Here is a 22,298-nt window from a genome sequence, read left to right as displayed (position 1 = left end):
GGAATCAGATAATTTTTAAAAGATAGTTTTCAAAATGACTTAAGATGGTTTTCAGACTTTATGATTCCAGTGTTGCCTTTTAAAGAAGGGAATGTATCTTTACAAAGAACATTTCAATGATCGACACAGAAATAAGGTAATTTTCTAAAAAAGGACACTTTTAAGGAAGGGACAAAGAAGCAGGTAGTTCATTATTTGGAAAAAACTATAGAATATAAATATTATGTAGAAAATGTAGGCATTAATACCTGAACTAAGTTTAAAATTTCAGTTTTTAGGCACTTCTTTGAAGATGAAATTATAATGGTGAGTGAAGACTTTTTAAAAAATATTTTCCAGTGGATCTTCTGATAGTATATAGGGAAAAGGTAATCTATATCACTTTTGTTTTTACTTTTGTCTTCATTTCTGGAAAAAAAATACTTTTTCTTTTGGCAATGTATTCTGCATTGCGTACTCTGATGACTAAAAAAGTTTGAGCATTGACTGACTATAGGATTTCCCAATTGAACACATTTATAAGATTTCTACCCAGTATGGATTCTCTGATGATTAATAAGCCCAGAATTCTGGAGAAAGGCTTTCCCACGTTCAAGATGTTTATAATGTTCTTCTCTGGTGTTTCGCAAGGGTGGAACTTCTGCTGAATAAGCCTTCCCACAATCAGCACATCCAGAAGGTTTCTCTCCACTGTGGGTTGTTTGGTGAAGAACAAAAACTGAGCCCTGCTGAAGGTTTTCCACATTCTCCACATATATCCTGTTTCTTTCTAGAGGGATCTCTCTCTTTTTCAAACCTGCCATTTGGGAAATAGTTTTCTCCATATTTGAAAATTGGAGAAACACCTGTATCGAGAGTGCCAGGAACTTTACGAGATTGTGTTGCCAAAGGAGTTTCCTGCGTTGGAGCCAGTGCTCCCTTTTCAGGCCTAGGGTCATTATCACAGTGCCTCAGGGAACAGAGTGTCCAGGATGCCTATATGAGCTGGTTCTCCACAGCATCAAGCTCAGAACTCAATATTCCTTGAGCTTCGCTTTGAGATACTACCTCCTACTAGCACTTCCTATCAATGGATAGAATCAGTTCTCTAGGGTCAACCAGTTCACTCTCAAATCCCTCAGCACAGTCCTTGCCTCCTTTGTACTCTGGATGATGCTCTTGAACCCAATTCTGTGCTTCCTTGGGTAGTATTGCAAAAACTGCTCCAGTATTACTAGCCTCAAGATGTTTCCCTTTGTGTGCATCTCTGGCCTGAGCCACACATAGCAAAGTTCTCAGAGCTGGGTCACTGTCTCATGGGGCCCAGGTGAATTCTGATATCCACACTGCTCAAATTGCTATCAACAACCTTTGGGTCAGGGAGACAGTTCCAGGTAATACTTGATCTCTCTACACTATCAGGATTCTACTCAAACTTGACTATCAGAATTTTCCCCTCTTCATCTAGAGTTGGGATAAGTGCTGAATCTTCTTCCAATAACTACACAGATACCTTACAGTACTTCAAGAAAATACAATCAAGGCAGGATGAAAACCTGAGGGAAATGCCCCATTTTCTTTATAGGTACTCCCCTGGCTCAGGAACCACAACATCTTTGCTGTCCATGGCAGATGCAGAAACACTGCTTCAAATGATTTCCCAGAAACTTCTGGCGTAGGCAGCTCAGAAAGCCAGTTACTTCTAAGATAAAATAACAGAGCTGCTGTATGTGATGTAAAATAAGCAAAGAATTCAGAAGATAAAGTTGCTATGGCCATCATTTATGCTTCAAAACAGTCAAAAGAAAATCTAGAAAGTTGTTAAAAATGAAAGTAATTTAAAATAGAATAAAAATTATGAACCCAACTTTTGTGACTACTTATTCTACGAGCAAACTACATTATTATTCTCAGAACAATATGCAAAAGTGTACTCTTGGCACACATTTAAAATTATATCATGTCTTAGTAATTCAAAGTACTCTAAACTTTTTAAAAGAGTGATTAAAAAAAAAAAAAGACCACTGGGGGCTGGGGTTGTGGCTTAGCAGTAGAGTGCTCTCCTAGCACGTGCAAGACCCTGGGTTTGATTCTCAGCACCACATAAATATAAATAAAATAAAGGTATTATGTCTAATTACAACTAAATAATAATAATAATTAAAAAAAAGTGCTATGAGGAATGCAGATGTTTGCCAGGTAGCATTGTGACAAGGTTAAGAGGTCATACCCAGAGCCAGGTTCAGATGCTGCCTCTGCTATCTGCCCCTTGTCACTCACACTGGACAAATTCTCTAACCTCCCCATATTTCAATTTTTCTCTTCTAAGAAACAGAGAAGGTATCTGGAGAAATGAAATGAAATTACACAGTATTCATAACAGTGTCTGGCTTATAGTGTATCTCAAAAATAAATGCTTAGAAGCTGCTATTATCAAGGATATGTGTAGTAGTTCTAAGTCCATTTAAATTTGTCCCCCCAAGTCAAACAATGGACAAATTTGTAAGAAGAGAATTTTCTTCCTCAACATTAATGAAGATCTCTGTGTTAAAAGAGATGTAGCTGAGAGAGAGAGAGAGAGAGAGAGAGAGAGAGAGAGAGAGAGAGAGAGAAGAAACCTTTGGGGAAGCAAAAACAAGTAAAATTGTGGCTTTTAATTGCAACATTAAGGTTAAATTAATCTGAAATCCTCAGAGGTGTCTTTATTTGGCTTAAGTGGGTAGAAGGTAGTATCATTCATTTGGAAAAACTGAACACAAGAATATTTTGTTTTACTTATTTATTCACTGATGCATTTTGCTAGTGGGATTAGGGAGAGGGAAAAAAAAATCTGATTTTGGAGTGGCTCATTTGGAAATGTTTAGTAGGCAGAGAGACACATAGTGCTAGAACTCAAAGGAGAGGTCAGGACTGAAAATACAAATGTGAAGGCCCTAATCATGTAAATGGTCACTGAAGAATGGGCATGGACGAGGCCGTTTGGGAACAGTGGGCACAGGAGGAATGGAAGAGAAAGCCTAGAACTCCAAGGAACACCAATACTTTGGGTATTGGAGAAGGTGGGCAGTCAGAGGTGACTAAAATGTCAACAGAAGAAGAAGCAAAGATTAGGTTATCACCAAAACCAAGGGAATAGATTTTTAAGAAAGAATTGCTCAACATTATCAAGTGTGGCAGAGAGGTCAGGTAAGGTAGAACTAAAGAGGGCACACTGGATTTAGCAACAAGCAAGTCACTGATAACACTGGTGAGTGTAGTTTCAGTGAAAAGGTGGAAGCCAGATGACCTTGGGAAATGGAGACAGGGAACACAGACAACTCATCTGAAGTCTTTTAGTAAAAAAGAGAGAATTCAGGGTGGCAGCCAGATGGGATATGACATAAAGGAAGGAATTCATTTTAACATCCAAGAGACTTAAGTGTGCTATAGTAGGAATAGGAAAGAACCAGCATGGAAAAAAGCTGAAGATGAATAATGGAGGAGATCCAGTCCTGAGAAAGTCAGAGGGAAGGGATTCAGAGGACAGTTAGGAGAATGGGTGCTGGACAGGAGAAGGTATCCTCTTTCATTATGAGGAATAAAAAGAAAAGAAAGAGATCTGATATAGACAAATTTATCATTGAATTTTCACTGCCCAGAATTGTTCTAATGAAAACTTCCATAGAAACAGCATAGCACTACTTGGCATGTAGCAGGTCCTCAAATGTTTGTGTGATAATTACTTTCTTACAATGTTACAATAATCTTTGTAGCTTCATATAAGAAAATACTTCTATTGGATCACACAAATCCTAATGAGAAATATAAATTTTTAAAATAGCATGCCTTTTATGGAGTGGAAGAAGGCGTTACTGTATGACAGGGATTAATATTCAAAATATATAAGGAATTCACACAATTCACAGCAAAAAAACAACAACAGACAACCAAAACAAGCAAAAACTCAAAAATGGGCTAAAAATATGAATAAACATTTTTTCAAAAGAAGACACACAGATGACCAACTGGAATATGAAGAGATACTTAACAGTATTCATCAGTGAAATGTAAAGAAAAACTACAATGAGATAATACTCCACAAAAATTAAAGCAATAGATAAAAAGAGAATAAGTTTTAATAGATAAAAGAGAATAAGTTCGGGCCAGGATGTGGAGAAAAGACAACACTTATACAGTATTGCTGGGGATGTAAACTGGTATGGCCAATAAACAAAACAGTGTGGAGGCTCCTCAAAAAAATGAAAAAAAGAGCTAGGCACAGTGGTGAACAATTATAATTCTAACTAGTTGGGAGGCTTAGGCAGGAAGATCACAAGTGATGTTAACTTGAGCAATTTAGTGAAACCTGTCTCAAAACGGCTGGGAGCAGGGTTTGGTGGCTCACACCTATAATCCCAGCCTTGAGGCTTTGAGGCATGATAATTACAAGTCTGAAGCCAACCTCAGCAACTTAATGAGACCCTGTCCAAAAAATAAAAAGGGTTGGGCCGGGTGCGGTGGCACATGCCTGTAATCCCAGTGGTTTGAGAGGCTAAGGCAGGAGGATCACAAGTTCAATGCTAACCTCAGCAACAGAGAGGCACTAAGCAACTCAGTGAGACCCTGTCTCTAAATAAAATACAAAATAGGGCTGGGGATGTGACTCAGTGGTTAAATACCCCTGAGTTCAACCCCTGGTATGTGGGTGGGGTGGGATTAAGCTCAGTGGTAAAGTACCCCTGGGTTCAATTTCCATTACCATTAAACAAATTAAAAATAGAACCATAATATTATCCAGCAATCCTATCCCTGGGTATTCATCCAAAGGAAATGAGCATTATTTGCAATAGCCCAAACAGGGAAAGTGCCTTAAGGGATAAATGAAGAAAGAAAATGTGATATGAAATAAATAAATAATACACACACACACACACACACACAATGGATAGCATTCAGCCTTAAAAAAAAAAAAAAAAGGTTGAGGAGGAGAAATTTTGCCATTTGCAACAATGTTGATAAACCTGGAGGATATTGTGCCAAGTGAAATAACCCAGACACAGACAAATACTGCTTGACCTCACTTGTAGCATAGAGTCTAAAAGTCAAACTCATTGAAGGAAATAAATTTATTTGGCTACAGCTATACAAATTCATCAATTCCACACTTTCTAGACAGAACAATACAGATGCAGAAGACACAATAAAAAATGAAACAAAAAAATTCCTAGATTAATTCAAGGAAAGACCTCATAATGAAATTTTGAGAACACACACCACGGTCTAGAAAACCAAACACCCCAATTTCAATAAGATTAAAAATCCTGTGAGGACATAGGAAATTAAAATCAGTTTTATGAACTGTGACCTTCTGGAAAAGTAAAACTAAAAAGAAAGTGAAAGGATCTGGGGTTGGAGTAGAGGAAGGAAGATGAGATGGTACATAGTGGATTTTTAGGGCAATGGAACTATTCTACCTGGCACTACATAGTAGTACTGGATGGTGGATACATTCTGTATGGTACTGTATGACGGGTACATCTCATCACACTTGTTAAAAGGGTTGGGAATGTAGCTTTGTGAATGAAGTGCAATGAAACGTGAGGTTCAATCCCAGTCCTGCAATTATAAAAAAAATGGAGAAAGCAACAAGGGAATATAGAACTCAGAAGTGGATGTAAACTGTGGAGTCTATACCTAGTCCAAACTATGCCTTTCAGAAGAAGGTAAAAATGTTTCTCAGAGATGCATAAAACTATCACCTTTCTGAATAAGACAAAGAAATGTACAATAACATGAAAAAATTTAAAAAAGCTACATCTTAAAATTAAGAAAACTGAGGTTACCTGTTATTTAAAAAGTACTGTATATTTGAACAAAAAGACTTTTTGCCCTTTGTGAATATTCTAAAAACACAGGTGAAAATAATAGCTGTGAACAGTTTCTATAATCACATATTTTCTGATTTTATGGTCAGTTTCCTCAAGAAACTTGTGGCTCTTAGTGTATATACCACCGTGTTCACTGAAGCATTACTTGTAATAGCCAAGATATAAAAATAACCTAAGTGTCCCTCAACACATGAAGGGATTCTTTAAAAGGTGATATGGTGGTATATATCCACAATGAAATACTATTCAACCTATGAAAACAGGAAATTCTGTCATTTATAACAACATAGATGACAGTAGATTAAGTGAGGAGATTATGTTAAGTGAAATAAGCCAAGTAGTGGGAGGAAAAAACCTATGCTGTCACTTACATGTGGAATCTAAGAGTCAAACTCATAGAAGTAGAAAGTATAATGGTGTTTACCAAGTCTCATTTATGTGGCAGGGAGGCAGGAGGCAGCCGGGAGGGTAGATGGGGAAAAGGGGAGACTTTGTAAACAGGCACGAGGTTAAGTTAAATAGGAGGAGGGCTATAATTAACAATAATGTGTATCTCAAAATAGCTAAGACAGAATTTTAAAGCTCTCATCACAAAGAAATGACAAATACTCAGGTGATGCATATGCTAATTTATCTGAAATATCACATGGTACCCCATAAACATATGTAATTAGTTTATTAATCAAAAATAAAACTTTTTTATAGATACACATAAAGCTTTACATAAACCACAAAATGTTATGATTTAAGACTTCACTCCAAAGCTTTTCTTATGTCCTTGCTTAAAATATTTCTCTTGTTCTGGTAAACTCCTGAAGTCTTCTACATGTAGGTCTGTAGTAGTTGCATTGTAAAGAAAAGATACAAGAGCAAGGGATAAGAGTTTAATGAAATTTTGATATGTATTACGAAAGTATTCTGCTGGTATTACCACAAAAGTTCTTATCAAAAGAGAAATACATAATTCTAAAGGAGTAAAATGTATGGGGGTTTTCTGTAACAGGAATATTAACTAGTGAAGTCAGAAAAGCCTGTATAGGCCACCAAGACATTCTTGGAGAGACAGATAAGGAGAAGAATGCAAAATGTTGACATTATTGAGATTAAGAGTGAAAGAGCTAATGACACAGTTGGGGTGTGACAAAAAAAAAAGCACAAAGAGTGCTGCAAAACTTTAGTGTGAAGGTCCATTCTGGCTGTCTGGGTTATCCTTATGATAATGATTTCACAAGGATACAAACTCCTGCAGCTGAAGTAAATTACCATCAAAGAAGCAGCAACACTACTAGCTAGCTCTACTTTGAAGGAAGGTCTGGGGAGGAGCCTGGAAGGGATCTACACATTTGCCAAAGGATGAGATTCCAAGGAGGCTATATATAAAAGGCCTGTACTGAGCATTCATGCTGGGGTATTTCTTTAGTGGCACAGTTTTTTTTTTCTTTTTTGTGTCTTGAATTTTATTTGCAATACTTTTATTGGTGTATCATAGTTATACACATTGATGGGATTTTTTGTTACATGTTCATACATGCACACATTTTAAGAATATAATTTGGCCAATATCACTCCTTAGCACTTTTCCCTCACTCCCCTTCTCCCACTCCCTGGTCCCTTTCCTCTTTTGATTTCCCACTGATTTTTAGGAGATCCACCCCAACTTTTGTTTTCCTTTTTCTCTCTAGCCTCTACATATCAGAGAAAAACATAACAACCCTTGATCTTCTGAGTTTGGCTTATTTTGCTTAACATAATAGTTTCTAGCTCCATTTATTTTCTTGCAAATGACATAATTTTATTTTTATTTATGGCTCAATAAAGTTTCATTGTGTATGCACACCACATTTTTTTAATGTATTCTTCTGTTGATGGACACCAAGGCTAGTTCCATAGATTGGTTATTGTGAATTGTGTTGTTATAAACATGGGTATACATGTATCCTTATAGTATGATGACTTTAATTCTTTAGGATAAATACCAAGGAGTGGTATAGCTGAGTCATATGGTGGTTCCATTTAAGGAACCTCCATACTGATTTCCATAGTGGTTGTACTAATGTACAATCCCACCAACAGTGTAAAAGTGTCCCTTTCTCTCCATATCCTCTCCAGCATTTATTATTATTTGTATTCTTGATGATTGCCATTTTGACTGTTGTGATATTTGCATTTCCCTAATTGCTAATAATGTTGAACATCTTTTTCATATATTTGTTGGCCATTTGTATTTCTTCTTTTAAGATGTGTCTGTTTAACACATTAGTATGTTTATATTTATTAATTAGGTTATTTGATTTTTTTAGTTCTTTATATATTCTAGATATTAATCCTCTCTCAAAACAGTAGCTAGCAAAGTTTTTCTCCCATTCTTTAGGTTCTCTCTTTCCATTCAAATTGTTGCCTTTGTTGTGCAGAAGCCTTTTATTTTGGTGCCATCCCATTTATTAACTCTAAGCATTATTTCCTGAGCTTTAGGGGTCCTATTGAGAAAGAGATTGTCTATACCTGTATGCTGGAGTGTTGCCCCTACATTGTCTTTTAGGATTGCATTGTTTCTGGTGTAATAGTGGCACAGTTTTACTGTGAAATCTCCTGCTGATAATGATCACAATTAGTACAAATAAGCTTCATATTTATGCATCACATTGCATCACTTGAACTGTCTGACCCCACTTCTCATATCTAGGAAACCTCAGAGCAAACAAAGTAGGTGAGTTAGAGAAACTGCAAAAAAATATTTAAAACAAAAAAATATTCTTCTTAATTATTTTGAATGCTAAACAGATGTTTCTTTGAAGGCAATAAAGCAGAGAGTTATGTGGCAGCTAGATTTTACATAAGTTAGACTAGCAAAAATAATTTTCAAATTCATTTTGACTTGTTACCAGCTGATACTATTAGTTTTCTCAAATGAGGAAATGCTAAGTGCTAATATTGCAGTTATTACTGAGTTCCTGGTTGCTGAAGGGAGCCTGATACTTTATTAGTATAATGAATTTACAATTCTCAACTTATTTAATTGCAAATACATATTATCTGTATTACTAACTTGATGATTATTTTTCCATTAGTAGAAATTGTGTCATTTATAGTTACTCATTTATAGTTGTTTATAAAAGTTTCTTTATTAATTTAGCTTAAAGCAAAATTTTAGAACCAATTATCTTCTTTTGCAAGCTCTATGAACAATCTTTTGTAATGACTTTGCTGGGGCTAATATATCTGAAGCTGTTCATATCTTGGACATGAAAATTGCAATGTTCACAGAACAGTCCAAGCAAGACAGTCATGTGACATTGCTATAAGTCATTTATTAACAATAAGGAATGACCAAAATGCACAGATGAGACATAGAGGTGATATTTTAAAAATATAAAACTTACTGGGAACCTGAACAGGTCAAAAAAGATTAACAATAGAAGATAAAATGTTAATAATTTGTTTAGATATCAGCACTAGAGAATTCCCAGAAACTGCTATTGAAATATGGTTGCAGTCTGTGGGCAAGAAAATATATAAAATTTGAACTAGAGAGAGGATGTTACTAAATGAGCTTATTCTAATGCTATGCTACTGATGACTCATATGAAACAAAAACAAACATGCAAAGTCTAAAATCAACATTATGTGCAGTTCCTCATTTCATCAGGCCAAAATAGTCTAAGCCACAATGCATGGAAATAGCAAATGATTAGGAGGAGTCTAAAATTTTCTTCTGAAACTAATTACCAGGGTTAAGACAAAAAAGAAAAAAATGTAAAACAGCAGATGGACTTCCAATCTTCAGTTTGTTTTTAATACTCGTATCCCTATTTTCTCTTTCTCTCTCTCTCTTTTAGTTGTTAATAGTCCTTTATTTACTTATTTATATGAGTACTGAGACTCAAACCCAGTGCCTCACACATTCCAGGCAAGTGCGCTAACACTGAGCCACAATCCCAACCCCTTATTTTCTCTTATGCTATACCTTGGCCCTAACAATATTCCAGTCTCTATCTTTTTTTTTTTATATATATTTATTTTTTAGTTCTCGGCGGACACAACATCTTTGTTGGTATGTGCTGCTGAGGATCGAACCGGGGCCGCATGCACGCCAGGCGAGCGCGCTACCACTTGAGCCACATCCCCAGCCCCTCCAGTCTCTATCTTTAAAAATAAATACATAAATAAAATTACTACTTGTTCTTGTTTCCCCCCTTTTACCTAATTCTATTTTTCTCCTTCTCTTCATCAACAAACCTCCCAAAAGTACAGTTACATTCCATGCTTCTGAACTTCACTGCCTGCTTACTCGCTTGCTTAATCCTGGAAACCCGGTTTTTGCTCCCAGGACTCAATGAAAGGTCTCCCTCAGAGCTCGCTAATATCTTGTCAAATAAAGAGAGCAGCTCTAACACCACCCCATGTATCCACACAGTCAGAGCCATTTTATTTTCCATATTTTTATTGGTGTATCATGCCCCTCATTTTCCTGAAACTGGTCTTTTTCTACAAAAATTCCATCCTCTGGTCCTTGGGTATTGTTCTATTTGCTATCCCTCAACCACCTACATACCTTCCTACACCTTGCTTGCACCTTACATTCAGAGATCCAAGAGAAATATGTATAAAAGATAAAGGCAGTAAATTGGAAACAACAGGAATATCCAAAAGGAACAATCCTTAATTTACACTCCAATCCTGAAAGAATATTATGTATGTCACTATTAAAATAACATATGCTAAAGTTCTTAACAACATGGAAATGCTTATTTTATAATGTCAGTTTTAAACAAAACAAATTAAAATACATGTATGAAATTTAGTTTCAACTATGTAAAGAAATGAATCGGAGGAAACTAGAAAGCTACACTCCAAAATGTTAACAGTGATAACTGCTGATGGGTAACATTTTTCCTTCTTGGTAATTTTATGCATTTTCCAAATTTTCTATACTGATCTTGTTATAATTTTAGAATCATAAAAAGTGAGTTCGAGATCATATTGCTGGGCTGGGATTATGGCTCAATAGTAGAGTGCTTGCCTAGCATGGGTAAGGCACTGGGTTTTGATCCTCAGCACAACAGATAAATAAATAAATTAAATTGAGGTATTTTGTCCATCTACATCTAAAAAAAATTTAAAAAGATCATATTGCCTACAGAAGTAAGCCCAATTTTTATGTTGGCATTCACACAAAATCTAACCCTCAATACACTTTCCAGTCTTGTCCCTCACTATAACCCAAAACATTCTCTGCTCTCTTGCTGGACACTACATTTTCAACAATGCATTCCTTCATGGTTCTGTCCATGATTTAGGAAGTCTGTCAAAAGTGGGACATGTCAACCCTGAAGAACTTTGTTCCCTAAACCCTAAGCAGAGCTGGAGGACAATGCTCAGAATTACCTAAGAAAAGAAGGAATTCTTTTATTCAATCCATAATGGATATATTGGTAGCAATAATAAACATAAAACTCACCGGTTAACATGACATGATAACATTTGCTCTCGAGTATAAACTGCCACAAAAATTAAAAATCCCTAATAGAATTTAGATATATAATCTGATCCTAAAAAATTAAACTTAATAAAAATAATAGCCACTATATAGATTATGGAGATCAAGATAAATCAGAATAATATTTATACTTTGTATAGATAGGAGAATAAACACAAAGAAAAATAATTTCATAATATAAAAAGAGCAAAAAATAACAAGTAGTTTAATGCCTGAAGCAGTATCTAGTAGATACTCAATAGGTATTTGTTAAATAAAATAATGTACTTTTCCAAGGAATTAGATTGTGCCTGATGGGAATTAGTCAGAAAACACTTGTTTTAGAAAATGACTTTTTTGATATAATTCACATAATATTCAATTTACCTATTTAAAAAATGTTCAATGTTTTTTAGTATATTCATTATGTGAAATCACTATAATCAATTTTAGAACATTTCTATTATCTCTAAAAGAAAGCTTGCACTCATTAGTAGTCATTCTGTACCTCCCTCCCACCCCTCAGACTCAAGTGACAACAATTTATCTACCATTTGTTTCTAATATTTTGCTTTTTCCAGATATTTCATATAAGTGGAATCATACAATATGTGGTATTTTTGTGACTGGATTCTTAACATGATGTTTTCAAGTTTCACTTACAGTGCAGCATGTATCAGTACTTCAATTCTTTTTATTTGCAAATAATATTCCCTTTTATGGATACATCACATTTTATTCAGGTGACAGATCCTGGGGTCATTTAGATAGTTTTCGACTCTTATGAATAGTGCCATATAAAATCCATGTGCAAGTTTCTATATGGACATTTTATTTTCATTTCTCTTGCATATAGACCTATGGGACTTGCTGAGTCATATGCTCTTTCCCCTTACTGGTTAAGTCTAAGTTACAAGAAAGAATGGAACTGTTAATTCTGGCTGAGAAATTACAGAAGACTACTTAGAAAAAGTGGTATGTGAGCTAAGTTTTGAAATAGGAGGGATAGGATTCAACCAGAAAAGGGAAAATGACATGACAGCAAGTCAGACATTTTGACTTGAATAACATTTTGACTTATGTTTGCAAATCATTATCCAAAGTACATGTATGAAGACACGAATTGGTGTGAATATATTTTATATACAACCAGAGATATGAAAAAATGTGCTCTATAAGGGTAATACGAATTGTAATGTATTCCACTGTCATATAAAAAATCAATTAAAAAGGCATTTTAAAGAGTGGTATATCAGTAGTAAATCTTCATCAGGACAGCATACGTTTTTACTTCTGAATGTTTTATTAGTACATTATAGTTACACATAATAGTGGGGCTCATTTTCACATAATTATACATCATGGAATAAAATTTGCTCTACTTCAGTCCCCAGTACTTCCCCTTTTCCTCTCCTTCTCCCTCCTCCTGTTTCCCTTCTTCTACTCTACCGGTCTTCCTTCTATTTATTTATAATTTTAAAAATTAGTTCTTTATATATAAACATAAAGGTCAATTTCACTGTGGTGTATTCACATGTACATAGCATAGTTTGGTCAATTTCATTCCATTGTTCCTCTCCTTTCCTGTTCCTCCTCCATATGTGTGTATGCCAAATTTTGTTTATCCATTCAACCTTTGATGGACACTTAAAATGCTTACACCTTTTGGCTACTGCAAATAATGCTATGAGCATGAGTGTACAAATACCTGTTTGGTTTCTGTTATCAATTCTTTTAGGTACATATACCCCAAAGTGGAATTGCTTATTAAGTTTTTTCAGCAACTGCCATACTGTTTTCCATAGTGGCTGTACTATTTTACATTACCCCACCAACAACACAAGAGGGTCCCTATTTTTCCATTCCCTTGTCAACACTTGTTATTATTATTATTTTTTAATAGTAGCCAGTCCTAATGGGTGTGAGGTGGTTCCTAATTGTAGTTTTTTGATTTTCATTTCCCTAACGATAAGTGATGCTGTGCATCTTGTGCTTATTGGCCATTTGTGCAACCTCTTTGGAGAAGTCCTTTGCCCATTTTTTAATCAAGTTTTATTGTTGTTGAGTTGAAGGAGCTCTTTATTTACTTTGGGTTTTAAAAAAATATTTACTTTTTAGTTGTAGTTGGACATATACCTTTATTTTACTTATTTATTTTTATGTGGTGCAGGGCCTCGCATGTGCTAGGCAAGCGCTCTACCACTGAGCCACAACCCCAGCCCATTACTTTGGGTATTTTTTAAAAATATTTTTAGTTGTAGTTGGACATAATAACTTTAATTTATTTATTTTTCCATGTGGTGCTGGAAATCGAACCCAGTGCCTCACACATGCTAGGCAAGTGCCCTACCACTGAGCCACAACCCAGCCCAACTCTGGATATTAAACCCTTATGGGATATGTGATTTGTAAGTATTTTCTTCCCTCCTATAAGTTGCTATTTCACTATTGACTTAACGTGTTTTAAATATAATAAAATTCTTGGGTTTATTAGAAACTTTAATATCCTCATCACTCTTGAAGACCTTAAAATATTATACTTTTCTAGCTGTACCTTTTCCCCACCCAGTTCTAGGCAAGACATTACTGCAGACTTTTTTGAGCTGTGTGATAATTTTAAACTGAGACTCCTGGGTAAGAAATCTAAACTTTTTCTCTGTTATGTAATGAGGAAGCCACATAAGATAGTAAAAAGTCTTGGACCAGTAGGGAGAAATCCCAAAGTTTAGACCTGCTCTATCACTTATTACTGTGTAATCCTTGGGTAAGTCATTTAACTTTTTTGACCTTAAGTTAAGTGTTTACAAAGCAGAACACTAATGATTGGCCTCCTATGAACCATTCGCCTTTAAAAAGGGTGGACAACACTTTCACCATGTGGTCCAGCAGTCATATTCTCTGGTATTTAATCCAGTGAATTGAAAACATATCCACGTAAAACCTTAACTAAACACATTTATAGCATCTTTATTCATAACTGCCCAAACTTGGAAGCAATCAGGATGTTATGAAGAAAACAAATGAATTGAATTCTAGATAATAGAATATTATTAAGCAATAAAAAAGTTAGGAAGCCATGAAAAGACATGGAGAAAGCTTAGATGCATATTACTAAGCGAAAGACACCAGTCTGAAAGGGCTCCATATTGTTCGATTCCAACTACATAATATTCTGAAAAAAAGCAAAATTATGAGGAAAGTAAAAAGATTAGTGGTTGGGAGAGAGGGAAAATAGGAAACCTACAGAGGATTTTTAGGGCAGTGAAATTATTCAGTATTATACTACAATGGTGGATACATGTCATTACACATTTGTCAAAACTCATACAATACCTAACACCAAGATTGATCCTTAATGTAAACTATGCACTTTAAGGGACAAGGAGGTGTTAGTGTAGATTGCCGATTGTAACAAGCATACCCTTGTAACAAATGCAGGATAACTATGGTGGGGAAGGCTTTTTGAGTGGGAGCACAGGAGGTATATGGAAACTATGTAGTTGTTTTAAAAATAAAATTGATTTTTAAAAAATGGGGAGAAGTAACATCATCAGAAGTAACATCATTTAGTAAAGGAAATAAAGAAGTGGGAGGTAAAAGTAGAGAATATGGTTCATGAAACCAAAATAGTCAAGGTTCAAAAAATAGATAATGATAGAGTTCTGAGCAGAGCACAAAGGTACAAATGAGAAAATATTGACTAGTTATGTCAACTGGAGATGACTGATGATATTAGCAAAAACAATTTTTGAGTCAAATGGTACAATAGGACACAGAGTAAAGGTTAAAAGGGAGAAAAGGAATGCTTAAGAGATAGGAAATGTAGATTATTTTTTTCATAAAATTTGGATCAGAACTGCATAGCAAAACAAGGAGAAGAAAATAAGATGTGGATTGGGTCAAAGATATAGGGATGGCAGGGGGTAGGAGGAACACTATTTTTCTGAAATGAGAGCTAATAGGCAGATGATGATGAAGATTAAGTCCGTAGGTAGAGGGGTGAGAGAGGCGCCTTGTATCTCCGGGGCCTTTGATATGAACTATTTCATGTCCATATTGGACATCCTCAGGCCTCTCAGTTCTATCTATGCCTTTCATCCCCACAATCCACAGGAGAAGATGAAAATGGAAGTACTGGTCACCTACTCTCCTTCAGTTCCCAGTCTGCTCTGTCTTTTCTCACTCTGATTCATTCTCTTGCTGCAAATTTCTTTCCCCTCATTCTGTCACACCACCTGAAACCCTTGTTCCAGGATTCAACAAACCCTCACATTCTCAGTCTTTTCACTAACCCTCCACTTACTGCTTAATTGAAACCTGGCTACCTCAAGAGGATGCCACTGGAATTATGCCCCTGCTGGCAGGAGGTTTATTCTCCATCTCCATCTCCCACAGGTCCTGAGGCAGCACCAGCACTTTGCAGCACCCTGTCACTTGCAGGTTGTCACCCTTCTATTTTCAAACTTAAGACTCAAAATCTCAAGGTACAAGATGTCTGGTTATGTCATGCTCTCCTCCTAGTTGATACCACAGTTGAAGTATCTGTTTTGCAATCTCTCTCTCTCTTCACCCCAACACCTGCAATCATACTAGCTACCTCAACACTAGACAAATAACCTTACACCCTAGGCTCAGCGTTCTTTGCCCTACCCAAGCCTTCATGCCATTTCAGCAACACCCATGCCCTTGACCTTGCCAACTCTACACTGCTTTACTGAAGGAATCTCAGGCTTTAATCCCACTCTTGAATCCCTACCCCTCCTCCAGCTTAATCCCGCATCACAGCATTACTGCTTAAATACGCAACTTCTTTGACATCACTGAGGCCTCATCTTCCAAACATTCTATACTTTCCAGGTTTATCTTCCCGGCCTGATTTCCTTCCTTATGCAATCTGGATCCCATAATTGATTCCTTAAATTTCTTTCAACACTCTTAATCCCTTGCCTTCTTACCCTTCCATCTAGTTATAAACTTCTAAACCTGAATCAATCCTACCATCCATTTTCTCCTACACCTAACCTATGAGCATTGCTGGAGGAAACTGTATAAATGTGCATTCTATGGTTACTAAATTTCATATTTTAAAATTTCAGTGGGACCTTTTGGACTTTCCTTTATTCTGCTTCCTAATCCATCACTTGTAGAAGCTTTTCTGATATTTTATCCTACTTTACTCTACCTTTCTTGATTGCTGAGAAAGCTAAGGTGGTCTTTCAAATGAGAATTCCCCTCAATTTCAGCCCAAAGCCAACCTATCACTTTGCTTAAGTCACTCTTCTGTTTTTGGCTCCCTAGATACAGAATGCACACAAATCTAGACTCCTTGAAATAACCACTTCCTCTCCCTATCTTTCTGTGGCAGCAAATACCACTATCCTCACTGTACCCTCAATACACCATGTTTCTCATGCTGCTGCAAATGCTGTTCCTTCTGCCACTCTATTTCCTCCTCCAGTTAGACTTAAAAAAAAAAAAAACTTTACTAAAGAAATATCTTCCAAGACATGTCTCCTAACTCCCCTCAACAAAAAAAGAAGAAAAAAAAAAGCAGTTAAATACTTCTTACTTTCCTCATTTTCTTCTTCTTCTTCTTCTTCTTTTTTTTTTGGTATTTGTATTACTGCAATTTTTACACAGCATCTTATTTATCCAGAAAGGTAATTCAAAGAACAAATTTGGTGTGAAAAGACTGGTAGGAACAAGAATTATAACAACCGAGTGAGAAGTCAAAGTAGGATGGTGAGGAAAGTTCTTCATTCATTAAACAAATAACCAACATATTAACAACATATTTAGTACGTACACCAAGGGAGAGAAATAAGTGGGTAGGCTGTAGGTTGGGACAGGTGTGGCAATCAAACTGATGAGACATTAAATCATATCTAGATCTTGAAGAAAGGTTGGAATGTGAATCAACTAAAAGAAGATTGAAGGAGAGGTAGGGAAAGGATAGCTTACCAAGGAAACAAACACATACATAGTTGGCTAATATAAGCTGACCAGTCAGCTTATATTAAAAAAAGGAAGGTTTAGGAACCCAGGTATCAGGAGACAAAACTGAAAGCTCAATCATAGACTCTTGGAATTAGAAAAGACCTTAAGAATCACCTAAGTGACCCATCTTCCTAATGAAGAATGTTTTTTCTCTCTCTCTCTCTCTCTCTCGCTAAGTTGCTGTGAGTCTGAGATGCTGAGGCTGGCCTCAAACTTGCAATCCTCCTGCCTCAGCCAAGGTGCTGGGATTACAGGCATGGTGCCTAGCTAAGAATGACATCCCTGACAAATGGACAAGGCCATTCAATTGGTAGTAGCACTGAGGTAGCCTATTCATTATTGTACTCTTCTAAATGTTGAAAATTATTTGTTCTAATATTAGCTGAATAGAAACATGCCTCCTTTAATGTCTCCCTATCAGTCCTGGTTCTGACTTCTGATGTACCCAGCATAACTCTATGCCCTCTTTATGGGACAGTCTTTCAAATATCTTAAGTTATGTGTGGCCTTGAACAAATTATTTTCTGAGGATCAACTTTATCATCTCTAAAAGAGAGGTGTTCAGAGGCTATTTGTCTCCTGATATCTACTGTCCCCTCCATTTATTATAATTAGATTTTTTTCTAGGTATATGGAACCCAGCAACGACTATATTTCTTATCCTTCCTGACAACTGAATGTGACATCTGCTTATGTTCTGGTCAATGGACTGTGAGTAGAAGGGACCTCCTCATCCCCTTTCCTCATTCTCAAAGGCTGGAGCTAGAATTCGGATGTAGGGTGAGCCAAGTTAATCCCTGTGGATGAGCACAATACCCTGAAAACAAGATAAAAAGAGTCCAGGCCCCTGACAACTAGACAAGGCAGAACTACCATGCCAGTTTGGACTTTATATAAGAGAGAAATAAACTTCTATTTTGTTTAAGCTACTTGTTACTTTTTAAAAATAGATGTGTTATGACACAAGAACATATTGTCCAAATTTGTTGGTCTCCCCAAATCTATGGTCACCTGAAATTTTGGTTCAGAACCTATGCTTGCTTTTTAATACTCAAACTATTTTTTAAATATTTATTTTTTAGTTGTAGATGGACACAATATCTTTATTTTATTTTATGTGGTGCTGAGGATCGAACCCAGGGCCTCACACGTGCTAGGCAAGCGCTCTACCGCTGAGCCACAACACTAGCCCTTAATACTCAAACTATAAGGAAGAAAAGAAGTACTGTACATTTGCATCATGCTATGGCACATGTAACTTAGGGAACACAACACTTCGAGTCACAGTGGGGAAAAAGAGAACAGGGTCTCCATCACCACTCCACTCAGAGAGCACAAGCCCCCAGTCAGCATGAAATGGGAGACACCAATTTCAATTTCTTCAGTTACTCTGGCCTTAGTTTCCTGGTAACTATTAAAACATGCACATCTTGCTACACAGGTATAATTTTAGAATTTAAAGATATGTATTGTCATGCAACATGATCCTTAAAAACATACTCCAACAACTTGATTGTAAATTTATGTATAATACTTAACAGATATGCATATACTACTGCATTTATTGTTTTGGTTTTGTGGGTGTTTTTCATTATTTTCAAGGGTAACTTTGACAATTCATGATTCCTGTGTGTTGTGTATGTGTGTGGGGGTGTACTGGGGATAAAACCCAGGGCTTCATGATTGCGAGGCAAGCATTCTACTACTGAGTTACAACCCAACAATTCATGATTTTTTTCTTGACTATAACCTTTGACAATTACAACTCAACTATAAGGAAGAAATACAGGAAGTAAACAACAAAAAAATACTGCAGATGATATCACATCCTGAAAACTTCAGGTATACAAGTGGTTTTAGAGGTCATCTAAATCAAAAAGACTCTGTATTAGTCAGGATAGGGTCCGTTATGCTTCGGTTAATATGCAACCCCCAAATTCTGATGGTTCAAAAAAAATCCAAGGGTTTGTTTCTGTTCATGCTAATGCCTAGTGTAGGTCACCTGAGGTTCTGCACCATACCATATTCATTTGGTGACCAGGTTGACCACACATGGACAGCTATTTTTGGTAAGAGGAAAAGAGACACAGCAAACTGCATCATTTCTCTTAAACCTTTTGCCTGGAAATAGCAGATAACCATTTTTGCTCACATCTCATTCATCAGAGAAAGTCATATGATCACTTCTGAGTTCCATAGGTATTTAATCTACTGCAGAGAGAGGGGAACACAATATTTAGCAGACTTGCAAAGATTCTGGGATGGGGCTGTAGCTCAGTGATAGAGCACTTGCCTCACATGTGTGAGGCACTGGGTTCGATCCTTGGCACCACATAAAATAAATACATAAAAAGATATTGTGGGGCTGGGGATGTGGCTCAAGTGGGCTCGCCTGGCATGCCTGCAGCCAGGGTTCGATCCTCAGCACCACATACAAACAAAGAAGTTGTGTCTGCTGAAAACTAAAAATGAATATTAAAAAGTTCTCTCTCCCTCCCTCTCACTCTCTCTTTAAAAAAATAAAAAGATATTGTGTCCATTTACAACTAAAAAAGTATTAAAAAAAAAAAACTTCTAAAGATTTTCTCTTCAACATTTCCCAAAACAGTCATTCAGTCAGTGCTTAGGACGCCACTGTCCTCTCAAAGAAACCCATTGGATGTCCAGCCAGTACAAAGCATTGGGAAGTGCTCCTTTAGGTTGATCACAAATCTACTGCCCTGGAGCTCCCACCTATTGGTCCTCATTTTGTGCTCTTGTGACAGTAAGGTCAGATATACTTATTTTACTTTTCTGTTTTTTAGCTTTATTTTATTTATTTATACATGGTGCTGAGGATGGAACCCAGGGCCTTACATGTGCGAGGCGAGCGTTCTACAGCTGAGCCATAACCCCAGCCCCAGATCTACTTATTTTCTACAAGACAGTTCCTCAACTATCTGAAACACTCTAGCACTTCAGTTATTTCTCATGTAATAGGATGCATGGTCTTTGCTCAATATTTTTCTTTTTTCTAAACCCCTATTCGGTAATAAATTTCCTTAATATTAAAGAAATAAAAAGTGTGTTATGACATATCTCCTAATCCAAGAATAGTGATGGTTTCTCACTTCTGTTAAAGGGGTTTTGTAAGAATTAAGTAAAATTAGGAATGTAATATACATGCATATATATACACATATAGTATATATATGCTATACATGCATATTTTATATACTATTAAGCATATATATATCATATATAGTCAATTCTCAGCATTTGAAGACCTTCATCTCTCCCCCACCCTCTTGTACTGAGGAACTGAATTCAGGTGTATGTTATCACTGAGCCACATTCCAGCCCTTTTTAAAATTTTGGGTCCTCGCCAAGTTGCCCAAACTGGTTTTGAATTTGAGATTCTCTTACCTTGTGTGCATGGCTTGCTGATATAATGGCATAAAATGCCATTAGTGGCATAAAATGGTATTAGCAAAAGTTTTACAAGGCATGAATACCTAGTAATGAGACTGAATTTTGCAGACTTAGAACTAGAAAGCCACAGCTTGAAAAATAGAGTATATGCATAAGTATTATGTTTCTTATCTTTTATATATACAGTTATCTTGAGGCAAGTGTAAATGGTCCAGGTCTACTAACCCATTTTGTGTATCACATATTGGAACCAGTTTCCTATAACTAACATTCAGGAAAAGTCATGCTATATAGATTTATGTATTTGTTTTCTAAAACATAAAGCTGAGAAAGCATACAACCCAAAATGTAAGCAGCATTAAAGTCTAGTGATTAAAAATGGACCCTGGAGCCTGCCTGCCTCCTGGTTCTGTACTTACTAGCTGACTAACTTTCAACATTTCTTTGTGTTTCTATTTCTTCAGGCATAAAATGACAGTAATAATAACAACAGTGGTAATAATAGCAATAGTGATGAGAAAATAATAGTACTTCCTCATAGGATTATTTTGAGGATTAACATAAAGACTTAAAAATATATTAGGAAAGTGCTCAAATAAATGTTAGCTACTAGTAGATCACACCTATCATAATAATGTGAATTGATGATTCCGTTTCCAGCGAGGATATAAGGAGTTCTTTTTACATCTTTATTTATATTAATATATAGTTGACACACAAAAATTGTGCACTCAATTATATATTTCATAATGTGTTATTACATAGTGTACAATGATATTTGATATATGGTACATTGTGAAATGGTTCAATTAAGTTAATAATTTCACCAATCATTTGTTTTTTGTTGTCAGAACATTTATCATCCACTCTCAGCAATTTATAAATGTACATTAACTCTAATAATTATGATATAAAATATATCTCTGGGACTTATTCATTCTAACAGAAATTAGAAATTCCCCATACTTTCCACCCCTATGCTCTGGAGAGGGTGGAAAGATGGTGGAAAGACCACCATTCTATTCTCTGCTTCTGTTACACATGTGCACTGTCTATGCCTGGCTTACCTCATTTAGAATAATGTCCTCCAGGTTCATCCACCTTGTCACAAATGACAGGATTTATTTCTTTTTAAAGACTGAATATTATTCCATTGGATATACCACATTTTAAAAATCCATTCATCTGTTACAGACAGGTTGTTTCAGTGTCTTGGCTATTGTGAATAATGCTGCAGTGAACGTGGGAGTGCAGACTTCTCTTCAGCATACTGATTTCATTGCCTTTGGATACACACCCAGAAGGGCGATTGCTGGAACCAGGGTGTAAACAATTATCTGCCATATGGTCAAACAACATCTTCTAATATTGGTTACTTTTGATATTTGATACTTATTAGTGTTGTTTTTCATCATCAAAACTCAATTTAATGAAAAAGGGTAAACTGGCAGTATATGTCAAAGGTTTTAAAAACATGCATGCATTACTAGATGACTAGATATTTCCATTTCTAAGTGTTAATCCTAAATAATCATGCACCAAATTGGGCTATATGGATGCTTATGGTG

The 22,298-nt window shown here is 36.0% G+C and overlaps 1 protein-coding gene and 1 pseudogene across 3 annotated transcripts in view; both read right to left on the bottom strand.

Moving 5' to 3' along the window:
* Positions 1-22,298, bottom strand: part of Eeig2 (EEIG family member 2) — a 79,035-nt gene that overhangs the window by 49,872 nt on the left and 6,865 nt on the right. The gene's annotated exons all lie outside the window — the stretch shown is intronic.
* Positions 222-21,827, bottom strand: LOC101968774 (zinc finger protein 24 pseudogene; annotated as a pseudogene).

The sequence above is a fragment of the Ictidomys tridecemlineatus genome, chromosome 11 (assembly GCF_052094955.1).
Source record: "Ictidomys tridecemlineatus isolate mIctTri1 chromosome 11, mIctTri1.hap1, whole genome shotgun sequence".
In the NCBI taxonomy this organism is placed as follows: Eukaryota; Metazoa; Chordata; class Mammalia; order Rodentia; family Sciuridae; genus Ictidomys; species Ictidomys tridecemlineatus.
Note: the sequence above shows the minus strand (reverse complement) of the source record. Positions and strands in the feature narration are given on the sequence as shown.